This window comes from Mytilus edulis, chromosome 12, assembly GCF_963676685.1.
Source record: "Mytilus edulis chromosome 12, xbMytEdul2.2, whole genome shotgun sequence".
Lineage (NCBI taxonomy): Eukaryota > Metazoa > Mollusca > Bivalvia > Mytilida > Mytilidae > Mytilus > Mytilus edulis.
Window position 1 is genome coordinate 43,233,253 of NC_092355.1, and position 13,800 is coordinate 43,247,052.

The 13,800-nt window shown below is 32.2% G+C and overlaps 1 long non-coding RNA gene across 1 annotated transcript; it reads right to left on the reverse strand.

Annotated features, from left to right (window-relative positions):
- Positions 1-5,110: 5,110 nt before the first annotated feature.
- LOC139498526 (uncharacterized) lies at positions 5,111-8,697 on the reverse strand. Its single transcript, XR_011657956.1, has 3 exons — positions 8,673-8,697; positions 6,231-6,362; positions 5,111-5,712 (listed from the first exon to the last, which is right to left on the reverse strand). It is a non-coding gene; the product is annotated as an uncharacterized lncRNA (long non-coding RNA).
- Between the last annotated feature and the right edge of the window lie 5,103 nt (positions 8,698-13,800).

Here is a 13,800-nt window from a genome sequence, read left to right on the forward strand (position 1 = left end):
TATTGAGTTTTAAACCTGATGCCTTTTGTTATCTATTAATCATGTGTTTCTTTGTATAATACGTTCTCCTATTTGTTTGTATTGTAGTCCTGTAATATTATGTTGTCATTTCAATGTTATATTTAATATTGCCATTAAAGTGCGAGGTTTGGCATGCCACAAAACCAGGTTCAACCCACCATTTTTATCTTTCAAAATGTCCTGTACCAAGTCGGGAAAATGGACATTGTTATATTATAGTTCGTTTACGTGTGTGTAACATTTTAACGTTGTGTTTCCGTTGTGTCGTTTGTTTTCATTGACTAAACAAAACGATCAATAATAACTGATTATTAATCCCTGACTTAGTTTCCATGATATGTTTTTTTTTAAAGAGACTGTGTTTATAACTACTTCAAAAGACAGCACTATGCAAAAAAGAGATGAAAAATACCAAAGGGATATTCATCATTTGAAAACAAACTGGCAGTGTTATTGTTAAAAATGAAAAACGATGAAAGGAAAATCAACAGTACAGAAAAAATCAGCATAGAAAACTAAAGACTGAGCATCACTAACTTAACATCACTAAACCTAAGGATGATTTCGGGTGCTCCAGAAGAGTAAACTAACCTTTAAATATTTCATCGTACCGATTATTCTGATTTCTTTGTTACAACGACGTTTGCTTGGTTAAGCGTCATTCAAATGAGGGCTAAAATCATAGATAAGCTCCGAGGTAATTGTACCTAAATGTCAAAGCTTGTAACCGGTGGCGGGGAGGCTTTTTACTTGTTTCCCAAAAAGGAATATTTGCCAATCTAAAACAGAAATAAACGGAAATATCAGTTACGTCGAATTAAGAAATCTGTCAGAGAGGACTGTCTGGAATAGTTGCTACATAAAGATGATGATGGAAATGTGTGTTTTTGTTTTACTTCATTAAGAAGAGCAATGTATGTTTAAATTTTGTTACCCTAGATTTATGAAATGTACGCAATATTTCTGTATGACTATGCATACTAATGGTTTAAGTCAACAAAACCTTTAAACTACGAAATATACTCCAAGGCCATATTATAATGTAGGGTTATGCGTAATGTGCATTTACTATTGGCAAATTGAACAAATATAAAATGTTGCAACGAGAAAACTAGACAAAGCACAATCATGTCTTAATTTCTTTCTTTAAATTTTCCTAAAAAAGATATTTAGGCCCAGGATAAATCATAATAAGTTCTTCTAGTGTTCTGAATTCTTCATTTGTTTAAATAAAACTTTAATGTTTAAAAATGTACAATAAAAGAAATACACACACAATGTGAAATTCTATTTGCTTAACTAACGCAATCGAAACTTGTTCGCAAACTTTATTTTGCATTCTTTTTGTTATTAAAGAACGAATTTATATACATGAGTAACTTTTCAAGTATTGTATCTTTAAAATTTATATTGTATGGGCAATCTTTTAAACAAAGGAAGTCTTCAAAAGGTGCCATTCTAAGACCACAAGTCGCAAAGACAGACAATAGTTTTGTCAACCAAAGGACAAGACGAGGCAATATATACCGTCTCTTAATAATCTGTTAGAAAAAAGTTGCAAATGGTTATATAGACATTTTCATGTATTATTTTGTCTGCTTATTTTCGACTTGAGATGTTTAATTGTCTCAATGGTAATTCTTGTCTATTACTTTTATATGCGATTTAAAAATTGTTTTCCATTACTGTATAGAATGCACATTCGTGCTGTATAACTATTATGTGCGATTTAAAACATTTAAAGATAGCCAGGTGTACTTTGATTATATTATTGTTAATAAGCTATTAAAAATGTTTTTCTAGTTGTAAAGAAATGAATATCCATGGGAAATATGTGTAACGGAGAAAGACCTGAGTTTTATTGACACGTTTGCTTTATCAGTGACAAGATAAAGAAATCGATACAAATTGGTCGATAATGCAAATGATAAACATAATATGCATTATATTTGGTTTATCTATTTATTTGTCAAAAATTCCGCACCATATATTAACTTCAAAGTTTAGAAATGTCATCATTGATATGTTACGGCGTATAGTACACAAACATTTAAATGTATACATCTGCACCATAATTACTCTAAACATCAGCACATTTGTTGTTTTCCCTAATACAGCATTCATGCTATTGTTATATATTTAATCATTGCAATCATAGTGTCCAGCGTTCTAGACAACTCGGTCACCTAGACAGAACTTATGATACCGATTTTGGTGTCCTAGCAATACCTTTTTTCGTCAGTAGAGTGTAGAGCACAGTACATCATACTTTAGGCATAAAAATGGAATTAATTGTAGAATAGCTTAGTTATCTGTCTTAAAGGACTCTTCAAGGATCGAAAGATACATTATATAGGGATCTGTTGTTCAGTGGTTGTTGTTTGTTGGTGTGGTTCATTGGAGTTTGTCGTTTTTTCATGTTTTGTGTTGATTTTCCTGTTTGAATTGAGTAACGCTTGTCATTTTGTTACCCTCTATAGCCTGCTGTTCGGTGTTGGCCAATGCTCTGCGTTGAAGGCCGCACTATAATTGTTTTTTTAAACATTTGATTTGACTTTGATTGACTGAGGATTATTGGCACTTCTACCATATCTTCTTATTGAATTTAATTTAAACGTATTTCCTTATAGTGGATTGGAAAACAAGTTCAACGTTCAACGTTCATCGTTCTGAATACTCGGATCGTGTGCGAATGGTCGGTCCATATGAGTATATACGCAAACGGTCGTGACCATACGCGTATGTTCCAAATATGCATATGGTCAGGAACAACTATACCTTAGTCTTTTTCAAAAACGTGTAGGTAATAAAAGTGCTTTTAATAAATTTCTTAGTTGAAAAAATAAAAAAAAAAAAAAACCCATACAGATTAATGTGGATATATTTTATGAACAAGTTTGAACTTTCACTGTCTTTACAAAATGATTGAAGCCAATACTGCATAGTCAGCTATGCAAGACCCCGAAATGAAAAGCTGCAACTGTTTTCACCTGTCCTAAGTCAGGAATCTGATGTTCAGTAGTTGTCATTTCTTGATATGGTTCATAAGTGTTTTTTCGTTTCTCGTTTTTATATAGACAAGACCGTTGGTTTTCCGGTCTGAATGGTTTAACACTAGTATTTTATGAACCCTTTATAGCTTACTAGTCGGTGTGAGCCAAGGCTCCGTGTTCAAAACCATACCTTAACCTATAATGGGCTAATTTTTTAAATTGTTATTTTGATGGAGAGTTGTCTCATGAGCACTCATACCACATCTTCCTATATCTTATTACAACCATTAAATCGATGCCACAGCTGGTGGAAGTTTCTTGCTCGAATGTAATACCTTCTTGGTAGTCCTTAATATTGTCACATTTTTAAATTAATTGTTTACAAAACTTTTAACTGTTCGAAACACAAAAGAATTTTCTACCGAGGAAAAGAAAAATTAAGCTGTATTTTACACATTCATTCGGAATCTCGGGTCTTTAATGCTCTTCAACTTTACACTTGATGTTACCTTTTAATTGTTAATATGATAGGTTTTTAAAAAGACAAATCGAGCGTCTAGCATACATAATTAAAAGCTTGGTATCTTTGTTAAGATTTGAAAAAAAATCCAACTTCAATAGGGATTTTCCTGGTCTATACCGAGAACCTAAAAAAAATCCACAAACTACCACAAAAAGGCTCTATATATTTTGATACGATAAGCAAAATGTCTACCATCATATTTCATTGAATCCATTGATGCTGTCACGTAATCATGGTAATAACACAAAATACCAAGCGACAGTAAAGGACAACTTTAAGATCGGTTTTGATTCATGACTGTTTACATTCTTCAAACCCAAGTAGTTACACTGACGCATTGTTCATATGGTGTTTTTTCCTAATAGTCAGCACTTCGGGATTGACTTGAATATCAATTATATGGTCATTTTTTTATAAATCAACTGTTTGCAAAAGTATGAATTATTCGAAATACTAAAGATTGTTTTATCTCAGTCATTGATGACATTAGCCGTACTTGGTACAACTTTTTGGAATTTTGGGTCAACAATGCTCTTCACTTTATTTGGCTTTCTTACTATTTTGATCTGAGTGTCAATGATGCGTCTTATGTAGACGAAACCCGCCTCTGGCGTATAAAATGTTAAGCCTGGAACCTTTGATAACGATTTTATTGTTTAGTTTAGTGTCTGTCAATGACATAACTGTAAATCACAGCCAGAAGAACATGTAGTTTTTTTTCTGATGCGTAAGAATCAATCATTTCACACCAAACAGATTATGCAACAGACATAAAAAGGCCACAAAGTATTTATGACTAAAGGGTCAATTTTGTCCCCTATCGTTAACGTTTTCTTTTTTTAAGGTGAAGTCTTGCGGCCAAATCTTACAACGGTCTCCTCATTAGGTTGATACCTATATTTTGACAATGAACGAGATTATGTTTTTCTCTATTTGATAATTATTGTTTTCCAATAACAACTTAGGATTTTCGATGTTTAATGATAAATATGTCAATCTAGATACATGGTGTTGTATTAGTTGATATTGGCTTTGAATAATCTTTCAGTTACTGATAGTATCGTGAGGTCTGCACTTTGTGTATTTTGTTTTTATTGTTGGCTAAAAAAAGTTTTGCTTTCCATTGATCAGATACATCACTCTATTTTCAACCGATCTTTTTGTAGTTTGGTCATATGATGTGCTGTTATACCACTACCCACGATTAAGGAAGGGCCAGAGAACCATGTTTTATCCTTCTTTCTTTTGTATGTTCCTGTCCCACGTCATAAGCCTGTAAAGCAGTGGATGTTGCCAATATCATTTTTTTTTTATTGTTTTGTACATGATTCAGGCCTTCGTTTTTTCGTTCAAATTATTTTATCTTTTTGATCTTTGATCAATTTACAGCTTGATATGCGATATTGGTTTGTGTTGAGCTATCGTTGCTAACTTCAACGACATTTGGTATCTATCTCATTTGCAATCATATCATGTATTTCTAATTTTACATATATGCACTTAATATGAGTCGCTTAGTGTTCAGTTCGATTTAATGAGGTTTTGATCAATCATATTTGAAGAAAAAAACCAATTCATTTGCAAGAAAGATTTTATTCAGAAAAGACAGAAGTTAGAATGAATAATGATTTTTTTTAATTACAATAATATCAAAATACTTATGTACCGCTCTAAATAGTATATATGAATCTACATTCAATAAATGTTTGTTTCTAAATCAAAGATACAATTTGGAAAATATCTTACATTAAGCGTGGAAAATGCGAGCATATATTATCAATAATTTTTTTCTGCAGCTTTTGAAAGATATCATTAGAGAAATTTTAGCTTAAACTTTAACATTAATACAACATGTAGTGATCAAACAACATTATGAGAAGGTTAATACAGCATTAAAGAATATTAAAAATGATTATTTCAAAATATTATAATTATCAAAGTCCGTTGACAAGTCCAATTTGTAAGCAAAGTTTTCCGTTCTTTATCATGTTTATTTGCCATCTTTTCCTCTGCTAAGAAGTCTGAGCTTTTCCATTTTATTAGCTATTTTCTGTGCCTCGTTTTCCTTTTTGTGCACGTTTGTTCCTGCAGCTTCTACTTTCCCTCTTTTATTGATATCCCTGGATACTACTTTTTCAGCACTAGAACGGGTTAAACCGCGTTTACTGTATGGCACTGTGTGTAAAATAGATACAATATAAGGTCAACGTCAGACAATAGTAATTTTATTTGATGATGATAACAAAGTCAGGAGAGGGCGAGTATTGCCCAATGCTACATTCGCTAACTGACAAATTGTTATGGTTATAATATGTCTGATATTCATTCGATATTTGTTTTATTTTGAATTAAAAATGGCTTCAATGATAAGCATAAAAAAGATGAATTCATGTTCAATCAATAAATCACCAAATGATCACGATGATCATGTGACATTAATTTGGCAGTTTAAAAAGTATTACTTTTTTTTACTATATTTAGAAAATAACAACAACAGGAAGTGAACTCATCTCTAGCTTAGCAGGATATGAATTAAACAAATATATTTGTTTTGTCTCAGAGTTGAAATAGAAACGATAAATTATTCAGTATGATGAATTCAGTCTTAATGTGTAGTTTCCGAATCGTAGATGGTTATTGCAAGTAAAAATAACAGACAAAATTCTTGCCCTTGGATAAATAAGTTTACTTACAATCAGACCAGCAAATGTTACTGCAGCCACGTTCATCCGTGTTATCGCCACAGTCATCTTCTCCATCGCACACTGCCCACCATGCAACACACTACTCACCATTTCCGCATGAGAAGCGATCACTGTCACAACCTACATATCAAAATTGACAGTTTTCGATTTTATTGAAATTCCATACATTTTTAATGGATACATGAATGCCAGATATGAACAGGTAATGATCTAGATTACGTTTCGTTTGTTTTCAGCAGCAATTTAAACGAATGATGTTGAAACATGTGTTGTAACATATACTACAATGTAGATAACATTAACATTTTTTACGGTGGACTTTAATTAATATATTTTTTATGGTTACAGGTATTTATTCTATCATATTCGAAGTTTTAATAAAACAATGCCATTACATCATTTAAACAAATTTATTTATAGTGGATTGGGAAACAAGTTATTGCAACTTATATTAATCCCTTTCCACTTTGCGGGTGCGAGTGCTGCCTTGTAGCGGCATTAATCTATTTTTTTTTGAATTCTACAAGGTGTCTTTTACGTGCAAGAGATGTGGCCCTCTCTTACAACGGGTCAGCCATTTATCGTTCCCTTCCAACGGACTACCATCGTTACTCAAGACCATACCAGCAAATTGTGTGAAAGAAGAGACGAAAATCCATTCCATTAAATTTTCTCACCGGAGCGGGGATTATACAAGGAACCTTTGTGTAAGCAGTCCGATAAGCTAACCCTTACACCTGCTCACACGGCACCTTAAATTTATAAATTAAGATAGTTATTACCTGGACAACCCATATCGTCTTCCCCTCTATCAGAATAGTTGTCGTTTGTTGATGTTGTTCATAAGTGTTTCTCGTTTCTCGTTTTTTATATAGATTAGACCGTTGGTTTTCCCGTTCGAATAGTTTTACACAAGTATTTTTTGGGCCCTTTATAGCTTGCTCTTCGGTGTGAACCAAGGCTCTGTGTTGAAGACCGTACTTTGACCTATAATGTTTTACTTTTATAAATTGTGACTTAGATGGAGAGTTGTCTCATTGGCATTCATACGACCTCTTCTTATATCTGTTTATCCAGAAGTTCAATAAATAAAGGCAACAACAGTATACCGATGTTCAATAGTCAGAAATGGATTAAGCGAAAAAACATTCGGTCACCAACTAAAACCAAGCGAACAAACCAAACAACACATATACACAATCTGCAAACAATGAATTATCCAATCAAACGCTTCAAAACAACAAGACATAAACAAGAGCAAAATTTGTATTCCATTACATATCATTGGCGAAAGGAAAGAACATTAGTTTGTGATCGTCTCTAAAGACAGGCAATGTATATCTTTACAACATATAGATGTTACAGAACAAATTGGGAATCATTAGAACTCAACATTCTTTTAATCTGAATTCCAATATCTAATAGTTTTGAACAATGATTTAAACCAATGCAAGATAAGATAAAACATATTATATTTCTTAAAATTATTTTTTGTATGATAAAAAATGCATCTACAGTTCCATTTTAATATTTTCTTATATGTTTTTTTATGTTTTTGATAAGCCAATCGGTTGAGGTCATATACAAGAATGAAACAAACATTATTAACATAAACACATTTTAAAATTAGTATTCTTCTAAATCCTTATACATGTTATAGTTACTCAAAATGTTCAAAAATTGAAGCGTTTCTCAAATAAAAGTATTATCATTTAATCAAATGTGCTGAGAAACGTATTTTAAGCTTTTCTTACTCAGAAATAGATTACCTAAGCTGTATTTGGCAATACTTTTAGGAATTTTTGGTCCTCAATGCTCTACAACTTCAAACGTTATTTGTCGTATTCAACATGTTTGATTCAAGCGTCACTGATGAGTCTTTTGTAGACGAAACGCATGTCTGGCATACATATGAAATTTCAATCATGGTATCTATGATGATTTTACTCACTAAAGTGTTGTTAGAACCTTTATGCACTTTTTATGAAACTATGAGATTAAGATCAAAATTAGAAGGCTCTGATGTGAAATCAAATTAAAAAGCGTAACCCTTTCCACGGATTTTAGCAAGTTAGGAAAAAAACCGACACAAGTAAAACGTTGCCAACCATGGTTTGACTAGAAATATTAATAAACCAAACTTCTTATATATGTGGGGGTAGTTTTTTTCAGTTCGTATTATACACTCATCTTTCAAAATAAAAGCATATACTTCGGAACTATTAAAAGGCTAAAAAAGACAGCTAATTATACAACTCTTAGACGTTCAGTAAGCACGCAATACTAACATACAAACATTCATATATTGTTTAACTTTATAACAAAATTTAAAAATAATGTTGAACTAGATTTAAACAAATAAATACTGATCTGATTACTACATTGACAATAACATGTAAATTTGAACAAATATCTATATTTATTACTCACATGTGTTATCTGTGGTTTAATACAGGGTAGACTGTTGCTTCATCAACGAAACCGTTTCTTATAAAGGTACCAAAGTCATGTAAAGCTTGATTTTGATTGGACAAATTAATACGTCGCAGTAAATAACAAAACAATGCTGAATCTACATTTTGTCTTTGTTATCAAACTGATCTTTAGAAAACTGTTTACAAACTAGTATTAATTAGTTTTCATGTTCAGACTTCATAAATACTAATTTTGATATGTAAGAAGCACACGTATGGTCAATTGTTTTGAAGAAATTATTCAGGGCTAAAACATGCAACTTTAAGATTATAAGATGAATTTTAGATGGGAAACAATATGATAAAAAAATATGACTAGAATAACATTAACGGTATCAATATCAACTGCGCATTTCGACAAGAAATGTCTACTTAGTGATGTTCGAAGCTAAGATATTTGGAATTTCTAAACGTAAGTGAAAAATGTAAGATTTGTTAAAACCAAGAAAAATGAAAATTCGTATATCTAAATTTGTATAATGTTTTACGCTTGCCATCTCATTTGCATATATTATCAATCTGCTTTTATAAGTTACTTTTTGATATGATAATTTCTGATGAATTGAACCAAAGCTAACGTTGCATTCTTATAAATATACAAGATGAGTAGTCTTCATTTGATACATCTCTCTTTCCCGTTACACGCTATTATGTTTGAATATAAATAAATGCAACAGTAGTATACCGCTGTTTGAAAGCTATAAATCGATTGAGATAAAACAGATCCGGGTTACAAACTAAAATCAACCATAAGAGGAAAACAACGAAACAACAGAAACACTGAGGTGCAAAAAATGAAAAAAAAAATAAAAATAAAAATAAAACAACAATGCAACAAACAGAGACACGTTCTACAGGATAACAACTGTCATTTTTTCCTGACATGGTACAGGGTAATTTAAAAACCAAAATGGTGGTTTTTTGTGGCTAAATATTTGTTAATAGGTTTTCTTTGTCAGTTTTCTTTGAAACAACATGTAATATTAAATACACACGTATTCGATCTGAAGACAACTTCGCGAGGATAAATGTAAAAACGAGTCATGTACTCCGAAATCATTATCACAAGTCTATATTACTATTTGAAGGTTCGTACGTTTTGGATACATCTGTGCTCACATTTGTGTATCATCTTTCTATGGTACTACTATCTAAAATGGTTTTAGCAAGGTCTGCTTATAATGACTCACACAATTCAATAACAATCTTGTCTTCGTTCCGCTAATATGACTTAACTCAACTATGTTAATTATTGAATAGTTACGTATAAGAGTAACATCTAGGATCACACTCTGGTTTTGGTTTTTTTTTAATTTTTCTTGTTCAGTATTTATTTTTCTATGCTGTGTTTTGTACATTGGTGTTTTTCTTTCGATCGTTATTCTATGCTTTTTTCATAGAGGTGTAAATAGTTATCGAAGGTACCAGGCTTATAATGTATTACGCCAGACGCACGTTTCGTCTACATAAGACTCATCAGTGACGCTCAGATCCAAAATGTTAGAAAGCCAAACAAGTACAAAGTTAAAGAGCATTGAGGACCCAAAATTCCAAAAAGTCTAAGGTGATCTATGTCTAGGATAAATAAATCCTTAGTATTTCGAAGAATTTATACTTTTGCAAAAAGATAATTTATAAAAATGAACATATAATTGATATTCATGTCAATACCAAAGTGCTACTACTGTGCCTGTGATACCCTCGGGGACGAAACGTTCACTAGCATCGGCTTCAACCTAGTTGTGTAAATAGTTATAAACGGTACCAGGCTTATAATTTAATACGCCAGATGAGCGTTTCGTCTTCATTAGACTCATCAGTGACGCTCAGTTTCAAAAAGTTAGAAAGCCAAACAAGTACAAAATTGAAGAGCATTGATGACCCAAAAATCGAAAAATTTTGCCAGATACGGCTAAGGTGATATATAAAGGCAACAGTAGTATACCGCTGTTTGAAATTCATAAATCGATAGAGAAAAAACAAATCCGAGTTACAAACTAAAACTGAGGGAAACGCATCAAATATAAGAGAACTACGACACAACAGAAATACAAGATTAAAATGTAACACAGGGATCTCCATGGTCTGTTTAACGATGTCGCCCCGCCATCGTTCAAATCTCTTGCGCCATCGTCAAATGACTTGCGCCATCGTTCAAATGTCTTGCGCCATCGTTAAATGACTTGCGCCATCGTTCAAAACTGTGACCGTTTTTTATAGCCTGACGCCATCTTTTTAGCAATTATAATCAAATGCATGTAATTGCATAACCTTCAGGCTTTCTTTATACATAGTATAATCCAGTTCTAACGCCTGAGGGATATCCGGATTAAGATCGCTAAACACTTGTACCCGAGCTTGTACAGGTAGATCAACAAAGCAGACAGGAGAATACTATCTGAAGATAGACGATTCATTTGTCGAATTATTTAATTAAGTTTCCGCAAATGCTTACGATAATTCAGATTAAATAAATAAATTAATAGTCCAGTTACAAAGTTTAGGAACAAGTAGAACACGTGCTTTTATTTTGACTTACGCAATCAGCATCCCCCTTTTTTAAGAAGTACAAAATAAGACGTAAAACAGTAATTATTATTTCATCGCAAATAACTCGAGTACTGCTGTATTGTAACGATAATATAGAATTACTTTAAAAGTTAAAAAGTAAAAACTTTTAATATTTCCTGTAAATAAATATCGTATCATAATTCCGAATTCATTTCGTAGTTTACAATCAAATTGATACATCCGCGTTTCCGGTTTCTATTCAGACTCGAAAGATGCATGTTGCATAGCGTCGATTTGCTAGATAAAGTCATGAAAAACCTTTTTATTTGACAACGTTCGCTTTACAAGTCTTTTTAACCTTTTGCATAACCCGTACGACTCGTTTTGTCGTTGCTGCCAACCAGACATACCGGTAATGGGTTCATGAATTCTGAATTTGTCCGTGAAAAATAACCCCCATAACAATTACCAAAAATAACAAGAAAACTACATTGGGACCTTCGTGATAGCTATTGGTCATTCTTGACTAAGGGAAAGGGAGGGGGCATGAGGGCTTGGCCTTTGAAGGGTTACAAACGGCAATTATTGAAAATATATATACTTTTATATAGTATTTATAATGAAAATTCAAATAAATATAATTTGAATAAGCAATGAATTAGCATGTTCACCTATCCTTATGTGGAGGGATGAAATATTTTCGATCGCGCTACACTGTACGGCGTAGATACGGTTTATGATGGTGAAAGTTCTTCCATCGTTCAATTTTCATCCATGGAGATCCCTGGTAACACATACAGAAACGAACAATAATATAACAATGGCCATATCCCTGACTTGGTACAGGGCATTTTAAGATAAAAAAAAAAAAGGTGGGTTGAACCTGGTTTTGTGGCAGGGCAAACCTCCCGCTTTAATGGCAATGTTAATTATAACATTAAAATGACAACATTACATGACAAGACTTCAATACAAATAAATGGGAGAAAATATAGTACAGAGAAACAAACGATTAATAGCCAACAACAGGTACTTGGTTCAAAAATTTACTACGCCAGACGCGCGCCACGTCCACAAAAGACTAACCAGCGACGCCCAGATGAACACAATAGAAAGCCAAAACAAGTACAAAACTGAAAAGCACTGTGGACCAAAAGTTCCAAAAAGTTGTGACCAAGATGGCCAGGGTTATCCACCTGGGACAAGAACATCATTATTATTTATAATAATACATACTTTTGCAAACAGTTAATTTTATAAAATGACTTTATAATAGATATACATGATTGTACTGAAATGGTGACTAGCTACAGAACAAAAACAGATAAATTAAAAAAAAATCACAGCCTTGTTAGCCATAACCAGTGTTACGCTAAAAGTGACGTCACATTTGAATTTCTAAAACGAGTTCCCAAAATTAAGAAAGTATTTAGATGAAGTTAAAGATTAGATTTGTATGACTTGTCTAACGTTTATTAATAACAGCGAAAATTGCAATACCGATTAATATAAAGTTGTAGTAGTAAATAGATAATTAATTGTATTATTTAGCTATGGCGGTGTTCTTCTGAATCAAACTGTAAATCAAATATATAGTGTAAATTTCGTTGATCCAATCTAAAATGTAATAAATGAACTGGATGATCAATTGTCTTAACACACGAATACAACAGAAAAAAATAAAATGTATATATGCCTGGGATAAGAAAATCCTTAGTACTTAGAATAATTTATACTTTTGCAAACACTAAACTAAAAATTACCATATAATTGATATGTATGTCAACACCGAAGTGCTGACTAATAGACTGGTGATACCATCGAGGACGAAACATCCACCAATAGTGGCATCAACCCATTGGTGTAAATATTTATCAAATGTTCCAGGCTTATAATTTAATATTTCCGTCGATTTTTTTTTTTACCTGTCTACAAGGTCTAGATAATTTACAATGAAGGTTATTCATGTTATTATAGAATAATGAATCAAAGAATTCAAAGAAAGAAAACTATTCAGCGAGTGACCAAGCAACATATTAATTCACGAATGAGCGTATTGACCATGGGTAGGAAAGTATAAGATAGAAGAAATTATATCCTTTTTCTACGCATCCCCTTTTTATTTTGATGCAACATTGTCGAAAATGTCTTGACGAAACACATTGTTATATGATGACATAGGAGTAAATTATCGGATGTATTTTTACGTGTGAATTTAAGCAGTCTAATTATGTCTGGGAAATCTGTCAACAAGCTGCTATACAGAGAATACAAATTAAACCAAAAAATAACGGCAGTGATCTTAGATTCTTCTATATTATAAGCAGTGCTTGCTTCTAATATACACGCCGTAGTAATACTCATGGCATTTACATATGATCATTTCCTTAATCGATCTCTTTTTACGATAAACGTAGATTTTAACTAACAACTGCGTTGCGACTACTTTAATGAGCGTTTCATAAAGCTAACGTGTATATATCATTTGAAATTTCGATCGCACAACAATCGATATTTATTTATAACAGTTCTGAAAATCTAATTAAAAAAACAAAAACGTCATGAATATCCTT